Below are 9,272 nucleotides of genomic sequence, written 5' to 3'. Positions count from 1 at the left end.
GACTGAAATCGGGAGGAGGTTTGAGCTCCAGGGAAGTTATTGCAGCGAATATATCAGTGCAGACCACGTGAAAAAAACGGAAAGGGTATTTAAAGGTCGTTTGATCATGGTGTGGGATTCTGAATTTATCCTCAAGTAAAAACAGCATCCACGCAGCTGGCTGAATACAATGGTTGTTTGTACCTGATAAGCCTTTGATTTGACCAACGCGTTTACGGGATGAGGTGGCCGAGTGGTTAAGGGGCCGGACTGCTAATCCATTGAGCTCTCCGTGCTTGGGTTCGAAACCCATCATTGTCGATTTTCCATCCTGCTTTCTCCCAAGTGGGCATTTTTCCAAGATGGATCTGCAATCACTGATGTGACAATCCAGTCCAAGTTGTGAGGCCGGATTGCATCGAGTTGTGTTGGAAGAGCGAGAATTGAAAATTCAGTCTTGTTCCGATTGAGATGCATTGATCGGGTAGTGAGTTCGGAACCACTCTGTCTGTTGGGTCGTGTCAAAGCCAAGCGACATTTCATTGTCCGAGAGAATGAGGAGTTTAGGGAATCAGGATATTTACCCGGCAAAAATCTGCTGGAGGAGGGAATGAGGGGAGTCCAAAAATGTATTCAGAACTTTAATGTAGTGGCGGCAATGCAGCACCCATGGACCAGTTGAACTAAGAACATTCCTCGTCACAATGGATGTCTCGGCACTGTATACCAGCATCCCCCATGACGACGGCATTGCTGCAACAGCCTCAGTACTCAACACCGACAACTGCCAATCTCCAGATGCAATTCTGCAACTCATCCGCTTCATTCTGGATCACAACGTCTTCACCTTCGACAACAAGTTCTTCATCCAGCCATGGGGACCAAATTCGCACCCAATACGCCAACATCTTCAGGCAGAGGTTTGAACAGGACCTACTAACCGCACAGGACCTTCAACCAACGTTATACATCGATGACATTTTTTTTCCTTTGGACCCACGGCGAAGAATCACTGAAACGACTACACGATGACATCCATAAGTTCCATCCAACCATCAGACTCACCATGGACTACTCTCCAAAATCAGTTGCATTCTTGGACACACTCGTCTCCATCGAGGACGGACACCTCAGCACTTCGCTTTACCGCAAACCCACGGATAACCTCACACTTCTCCAGCTTCCACCCTAAACACATTATAGAAGCCATCCCCAATGGACAAGCTCTCCGTATACACAGGATCTGCTCAGATGAGGAGGAGCGTAACAGGCATCTACAGACGTTGAAAGATGCCTTCGTATGAACGGGATATGGCGCTCGACTCATCGATCGACAGTTCCAACGCGCCACAGCAAAAAAACGCACTGACCTCCTCAGAAGACAAACATGGGACACAACCGACAGAATACCCTTCGTCGTCCAGTACTTTCCCGGAGCGGAGAAACTACGACATCTTCTTCACAGCCTTCAACACATCATCGATGAAGATGAACATCTTGCCAAGGTCATCCCCACACCCCCACTACTTGCCTTCAAACAACCGCGCAACCTCAAACAAACCATTGTTTGCAGCAAACTACCCAGCCTTCAGAACAGTGACCACGACACCACACAACCCTGTCATGGCAATCTCTGCAAGATGTGTCAGATCATCAACATGGATACCACCATTACACATGAGAACACCACCCACCAGGTACGCGGTACATACTCGTGCGACTCGGCCAATGATGTCTACCTCATACGCTGCAGGAAACGGTGTCCCGAAGCGTGATACATTGGCGAGACCATGCAGACGCTGCGACAACGAATGAACGGACATCGTGCGACAATCACCAGGCAGGTATGTTCCCTTCCAGTCGGGAACACTTCAGCAGTCAAGGGCATTCAGCCTCTGATCTCCGGGTAAGCGTTCTCCAAGGCAGCCTTCAGGATGCGCAACAACGCAGAATCGCTGAGCAGAAGCTTATAGCCAAGTTCCGCACACATGAGTGCGGCCTCAACCGGGACCTGGGATTCATGTCGCATTACATTCATCCCCCACCATCTGGCCTGCGAAATCCTACCAACTGTCCTGGCTTGACACAATTCACACCTCTTTAACCTCAGTCCAACGCCGGCATGTCCACATCAGAATGGTACAGTACGAAGTCTTACAACACCAGGTTAAAGTCCAACAGGTTTGTTTCGATGTCACTAGCTTTCGGAGCGCTGCTCCTTCCTCAGGTGAATGAAGAGGTCTGTTCCAGAAACACATATATAGACAAATTCAAAGATACCAAACAATGCTAGGAATGCGAGCATTAGCAGGTGATTAAATCTTTACAGATCCAGAGATGGGGTAACCCCAGGTTAAACTCCACAGAATGATACAGGCATAGAAGGTTTCAATTACGAGGACAGTTTAGAATTATAGATGATGGCTTGACACAATTCACACCTCTTTAACATGGGGTTACCCCATCTCTGGATCTGTAAAGATTTAATCACCTGCTAATGCTCGCATTCCAAGCATTGTCGGGCATCTTTGAATCTGTCTACATATATGTTTGTGGACCATACCTCTTCATTCACCTGAGGAAGGAGCAGCTCTCCGAAAGCTCGTGAAATCGAAACAAACCTGTTGGACTTTAACCTGGTGTTGTAAGACTTCTTACTAGAATTATAGAATCATAGAATGGTTCCAGCACAGGGTGCGGCCATTCCGCCCACCGTGTCCCGGTCAGTCGCCCAGAGCTGGAAAATCTCAGCAGACCTGGCAGCATCTGTGGAGCGGGAAACAGAGAATGGGAAGCAGGGTCAGACTGGACTGGAAACTGTAACTCTGTTTCTCTCTCCACAGATGCTGCCAGACCAGCCGAGTTATCCAACATTGTCTATTTCTGTTGCAGCATTTTATGAAGAATCTCCATAGCGGCCTTGCCTTTGTGCTCGGCGTTTCTATTTATTTATATAGTTCTGTGTAAATTTAGAGTACCCAATTTTTTTTTTTTCCGATTAAGGGCCAATTTTGCGTGGCCAATCCACATACCTTGCACATCTTGGGTTGTGGGGGGTGAAACCCACGCACACATGGGAAGAATGAGCAAACTCCAGAGGGGCAGTGACCCAGGGCCCGGATGACGCTTCTATTTATGAAGATTGTCCCGTATGTAACGTATGGGCACTTAGTGCAATTTAGGACGGCCAATACACCTAATCCACGACTTTGCACTGTGGGAGATATCCGGAGCACCCGGAGGAAACCCACGCAGACAGGGGCAGAACGTGAGGACTCCGCGGACAGGCAGTGAATCGAACCTGGTACCCTGGCGCTGTGAAGCCACAGTGCTAGCCACTTGTGCTACTGTGCTTTGTGCCCAGAGAAGTTATTGCAGCGAATATATCAGTGGAGAACACGTGAAGAAATGAAAACGACATTTTAACACCGTTTCACCATGGTGTGGAACTGATATATCAAATAAAAAACCGCACGCTCGTGCACCCAGGTAACTGGCTGAATGCAATGGTTGTATGCAACCCCGATAAACCTTTGATTTATTTGCTGAACAAGAATTTCCCCATCTCCACCTTGAACATAATCAATGTCCCGCTTCCGCGGCCTTCTGAGGCAGAGTTCCAAAGTCGCACAACTCTCTGAGAGGGAGAAATCTCCTCATCTCCGTCCGAAAAACAGCGACATCCTTGTTTTTAACTGCCCAGTAGTTCTGGTCTCACCCACGAGCAGTGAGATTGAACCAACTGGTTGGGCAGCACGGTAGCACAACGGTTAGCACAGTTGGTTCAATATTCTCAGATAATAATATGGAAGCGGCCAACGTGCGGCTCGAACCCTCGACCCTGGGAGGTAGACTCCCATGCTCTACCGACTGAGCTATCCGAATGTTTGATGAAACTGCTCAAAAATATAAACTGAGCGGGTAAATCTGAAATATCCGGAAAGATTTACCAGCATTGCGGCTTTGAACGGAGTCATTTCGGGAACATTCCCACAGAGAGAAATTCCTGGAACCAGCGGCAGAAAAACATCCTGAGCCTGACGTGATTTGAACACGCAACCTTCTGATCTGGAGTCAGACGCGCTACCGTTGCGCCACAAGCCCAAGTGCGGACCGGTATGTGTTTCTCCTCATAGATTTATGTTTTATTTACACCCAACTGTGCGAAATAAACGCAGAGAAGTCAGATTGAGGGATATGAAAGGACCCTGAAGTAAAGCAGCTGTACCACGTGGTTAAGGTGATGCACAATAATCCATTGTGCTCTGTACACGTAGCTTCATATCCCATCCTCGTCTGTAACGTGTCTGTTGTGTCCCCTTCGTGAGGCTGAAGTGAAATTGGTGTGATTTTTAGTTTTGTCGGAGGGCTTGGGCAGTGAATAGTGGAACACTGTCCATATTGAAACCACATTAAAAATGATGAGAAAGTTACTTATTTCACTCCTCGCTGTACTTGCCACTAAATTCTGACTGCGAAACTTTCTCTTCCTCAGTTTGAAACTCACAAAGAGCTGCAAAGATTCCAATTTATTATTGCGATGGCCGGGAATCGAACCCGGGTCAACTGCTTGGAAGGCAGCTATGCTCACCACTATACCACCATCGCTCACTGATTGGAGACGTGTCCTTTTGGTTCTTTAGATCAGTTTGATTAACTGTTTCGTAACAAATACTTAATTTGCGTAAGTTATTTCACTCCAATTTAAAATGCTCCTGAATGAAAGTGTCCGTGTCGCACGGCTCCTGTTCAGCCAGGAGATGCCACCAGTCCACAATAAATGTACATTCTATGTGTCATTACACAGGACACTTACTCTGGCCTGAGACCTTAACTTGTCCTTGTGTCCTGGATGCTGCCATTTTCATCCTATTTCAGTAATCATAGAATACCTCCAGTGCAGAAGGAGGCCATTCGGCCCATCGAGTCGGCACCGACCCTCGGAAAGAGCACCCGATTTCGGCCCAAACGCACCTAACCTTTCGACTACGTCAGGTTGGCCGAGCGCAGGTCGCAGTCTCCTCTGGAGGTCAGGGCTCGAATCCCACTCCAGAAATTGACTTTTCCTCCGCGAGGCACCATCCAAACCTGGAACCCCTCCCGAACAGCACTGTGTGTGTACATACACCATATGGACATGCAGCGGTTCCAGAATCCCCTCACCGCCCATTCTCGCGGTCAATTAATGATAGATTGTAAATGTTTGGCCGAATCAGCGATAATCACAGCCAGAGGGACCTGCAATAACCCTCAGAGCAGGAAAGGCAACTCATTGTCCTTTGACCCAAAAGCAAAATACTGTGGATGCTGCAAATCTGAAACAAAGACAGAAAATGCTGGAAATATTCAGTTGATCCGGCAGCTTCTGTGGAGAGAGAAACAGATCGTTCCAATGAAAGGTCAGGTTGTGAAATGTTAACTATTTCACTTTTCACAGATACTACAGATCCGTACCGTATTTCCAGCATTCCCTTGTGATTAGCTGAACATCATCAGACTCTGTAGCTTCGTCCGGTAAAGTGTCTGTTCCCTAAAGACAAATCTGGACTCAAATCCCAGCCCAGCCTTATTCCGTTTGACCACCTGTGCGATTGAGAACTTCCTCCACAACAGGGGGAAATGTGTTGGATTTCTAGTCGGAAAATATGCCTTTTGCAGGTTTAAATTCAGTAGAATATCTACAGAGATTGTAACGCAATGACTGATTTCAGCTGCCATCATCCAGTTGTTAAATCTTTCCACTAAAAATCCACTGGATTTTCCCCTTTGACTTGAGTCCTGCTCCCAGAGGATCAGTTCAGTATTTTCAGTAATATTATATTTTGAATTCTATGTCCAGAGAATTGTGACGCTGAAATTGCTCACACTTCTCTCCATTGTTATCTACTCTGCAGGTGTTGACTGCACCGTCTAATGGAGACATGCTGACAGGGCTGTGAGAGAGGCTTGCTTTCAGGCGCGAGGCCTCTTTTGGTCCATCAACAGCAGCCGGATGTCTGCAGAGAAACTCAGAATACCGAGCCCCTCTTCTCAAGATGGACTTAATCAGGGACAAGATGTTGTTTGAAGAGAGAATCAAAGGTCTGGAGAATTGGTCTGAGATTCCTGGCGTTTTGTGAAGAGAACAAGGTGGTGGAGCAATGTGACAATAGCAGGATACGAGTTTGGGATATTATCCAGTTTGTGCTGGGGAGCTGCGTGAAGGACGTTGTCTTGTCTGCCCACCCAAGCTGAATGTTGGGATTGAGGTGGTGATCAGATTCCGAGAGGAGGGTGAAATCCTTTCACTGAGTTTCAAGCTCACAGTGCGGTTGAGTGTCTTGAGTTACAGGAAGATACAGACGGAATGGTCAAATGGGCAGAAAAGTGGCTGATGGAATTTCACGCTGCAAAATTAGATGTGATCCTTTTGGTAGGGATTTTCGCAGTAACTTCATTGCAGTGTTAATATAAGCCTATTTGTGACAATAAAGAATATAATATTATTATTATTGGATTAATGTGAATGGCCTGACACTGGGAAGTCCTGAGGAACAAACGGACCTTGGAGTGTTTGTCCAGAGATCTCTGAAGGCAGAAGGGCAGGTTAATAGGGTGGTGGAAAAGACATTTGAGATATTTGTCTTTATCAATCGGGGCATGGATTACAAATGCAGAGAGGTCATGGTGGAGTTGTATAGAATGTTGGGGAGGTCACAGCTGGAGTACCGTGTGCAATTCTGGTCACCACATTCTAGCAAATATGTGACTGCACTGGATGGGTTGCAGAGGTGATTCAGCAGGATGGTGCTTGGGATGGAACATTTAGGATATGAAGAGAGGTGGATAGGCTTGTTTTCTCTATCACGCAGGAAAAGAGATGACTGAGGGGTGAACTCATCGAGGTGTACAAGATTATAAGTATAGACAGGGCGGATAGGGAGCACCTGTTCCCCTCAGTCACGAGGGGACACTATTATTCTGTGATTCTGTTACAGATCAGATCTTGGAGGTATCGCTGCTGTATTCCCATGAGGTGGTGGTCTGATTCGGAGAGCAAAAGCTTCCATCGAGGACGGGGTTCTCAATAAGAACAAACTGGAGGTGTGGGATGTTAGAATCTGCTCAGCACTGATTCATTTTTATTCATTGTTGTGTCCTAGAATAAACACGTGGATTGTAGCTGTCCATTCAAAACAAAAATAGAATTCGGAAATGTCTGGCCAGTAACTTCACCATGTCCACGTTACATTACTCAGCATCCTCAGCTGCATCACATCTGGTCCACGTTTCCCTAGCAGAGCGCACAGTTTCACAGCAGAGAGTACATTTCCACTGGAGAGATCGTAGTTTCTCAGAAGAGCGCACAGTTCACGGCAGAGAACACAGTCCCACAGCAGAGAACACAGTTTCACAGCAGAGAGCACAGTTTCACGGCAGAGCGCACAGTTCACGGCAGAGAGCACATTTCCACAGGAGAGGTCGCCGTTTCCCAGCAGAGGCACAGTTCACAGCAGAGATCACATTCCACAGCAGAGAGCAGTTACACAGTAGAGATCTCGGTTGCACAGTAGAAATCACAGTTCAGCGGGAGAGAATATACTTAAATATCGGAAAGCAGTTTAATTAACATCAGGGAAGACCTTTCAATAACAGAGTGAAGATGCAGATAACACAGTTACACAAGAGGAAAGAGGGGAGATTTTACAACAAAGAACAAAGACAAAGAAAAGTACAGCAGAGGAACAGGCCCTTCGGCCCTCCAAGCCTGAGCCGACCATGCTGTCCATCTGAGCTAAAATCTTGTCGTCTTCCTGGGTCCGTATCCCTATATTCCCATCCTATTCATGTATTTGTCAAGATGCCCTTAAATGTCACTATCGTCCCTGCTTCCACCACCTCATCTGGCAGCGAGTTCCAGGCACCCACTACCCTCTGTGTAAAAAAACTTGCCTCACACATCTCCTGTAAACCTTGCCCCTCACACCTTGAACCTATGCCCCCCCAGTAATTGACCCCTCTACCCTGGGAAAAAGCCTCTGACTATCCACTCTGTCTATGCCCCTCATAATTTTGTAGACCACTTTCAGGTCACCCCTCAACCTCCGTCGTTCCAGTGAAAACAAACCAAATTTATTGAACTGCTCCTCATAGCTAATGCCCTCCATACCAGGCAACATCCTGGCAAACCCACGACCGTGGGATTAAATGTCCGATGCTCTGCCGACTGAGCTAACCGGGCTGCTGTTAAAAATATTATTAACCCTCTTCCTGAGGAGATTAGAATTTGCTAAGCAGCGAACCTTGTGTCAAACCGTTTACTAAAATTCCGATTAATTCTTCGGCCACAGTCGCTGGGAGCAGGGCTCGAACCTGCTGGGGAAGTCCAACACCTTAACCACTCGACCATCGCAGCTCGGTTCAATAGGTCATTCATTAAACATTATAAAACGTACAAAACATTATAAAACCGGCCAGGAATCACTCCAGGAAGTTCTTCCATTCCTGCGATGAACGGTGCCCCGGTGTTTATGTGAGGAGCGGTTGAATCTACCTTACAATTGACCATTGGATTTGGAGAGAAGCCTTGAGAGACTCGAAACTCCCAGTTCCCGAAACGCACAATTCCACTGATTCAATTGTTTGCGGAAGAAAATCAGTTACATTGGAAATATCCTAGAAGTTCATTTTTGCTTTACATGGAACAGCACCGAACTTCCCAGTCCAGATCCAAATTAAAGCAATTCAATCACAGAAACTGGCAGCACAGAAGGAGGCCTGTGCAGACCGAATGGTCACGTGATTACGTGTCCCGCATCTAAAATGATCAGGTGTTCTCCCCGGATCGCGCTCAGAGCACAAGCCTGGAGCAGCTGCTCAAACAGTAAATAAATTATTTTTTGTTACACGTCCTTGGTCGCCAGTCTTTGAGAGATCAGAATTTCTCCATGGTGTCAGGAGTGGGCAGTATGGCACAAGGGCTTCGCCACCTAAACCCGCTGCTGTCATAGAATCAGAGAATCCCTATTGTGCAAATGAAGACCATTCGGCACAACGAGTATGTACTGACCCTCCGAAAGCTCACTCACCTGCCCTCTACTGGAATATTGGGTCCGATGGAGCAACTCTGGCCCCCATTCCAACCCCTGAAATCCGTCCATCCCCTCTCATGAGTGGATGCAGGATTGGAGGGTCAGTGCAGACTCGATGGGCCGAATAGCCTCCTTCTGCATTTTACTGGTTTCTACGGAAACAGATATGATCACAGTATTTATTCACATGGGATAAGCATTGGCTCGCACGTCACTGGCGGT

At 47.1% G+C, this 9,272-nt stretch overlaps 2 non-coding genes across 2 annotated transcripts; both read right to left on the bottom strand.

Moving 5' to 3' along the window:
• Window positions 1-4,011: 4,011 nt before the first annotated feature.
• trnaw-cca (transfer RNA tryptophan (anticodon CCA)) lies at window positions 4,012-4,083 on the bottom strand. Its single transcript has one exon. It is a non-coding gene; the product is annotated as a tRNA-Trp (tRNA).
• Window positions 4,084-4,515: 432 nt separating this feature from the next.
• trnag-ucc (transfer RNA glycine (anticodon UCC)) lies at window positions 4,516-4,587 on the bottom strand. The gene has a single exon. It is a non-coding gene; the product is annotated as a tRNA-Gly (tRNA).
• Window positions 4,588-9,272: the final 4,685 nt, after the last annotated feature.

The sequence above is a fragment of the Scyliorhinus torazame genome, chromosome 24 (genome assembly GCF_047496885.1).
Source record: "Scyliorhinus torazame isolate Kashiwa2021f chromosome 24, sScyTor2.1, whole genome shotgun sequence".
Classification (NCBI taxonomy): domain Eukaryota; kingdom Metazoa; phylum Chordata; class Chondrichthyes; order Carcharhiniformes; family Scyliorhinidae; genus Scyliorhinus; species Scyliorhinus torazame.
This window is presented reverse-complemented; position numbering and strand designations above follow the sequence as displayed.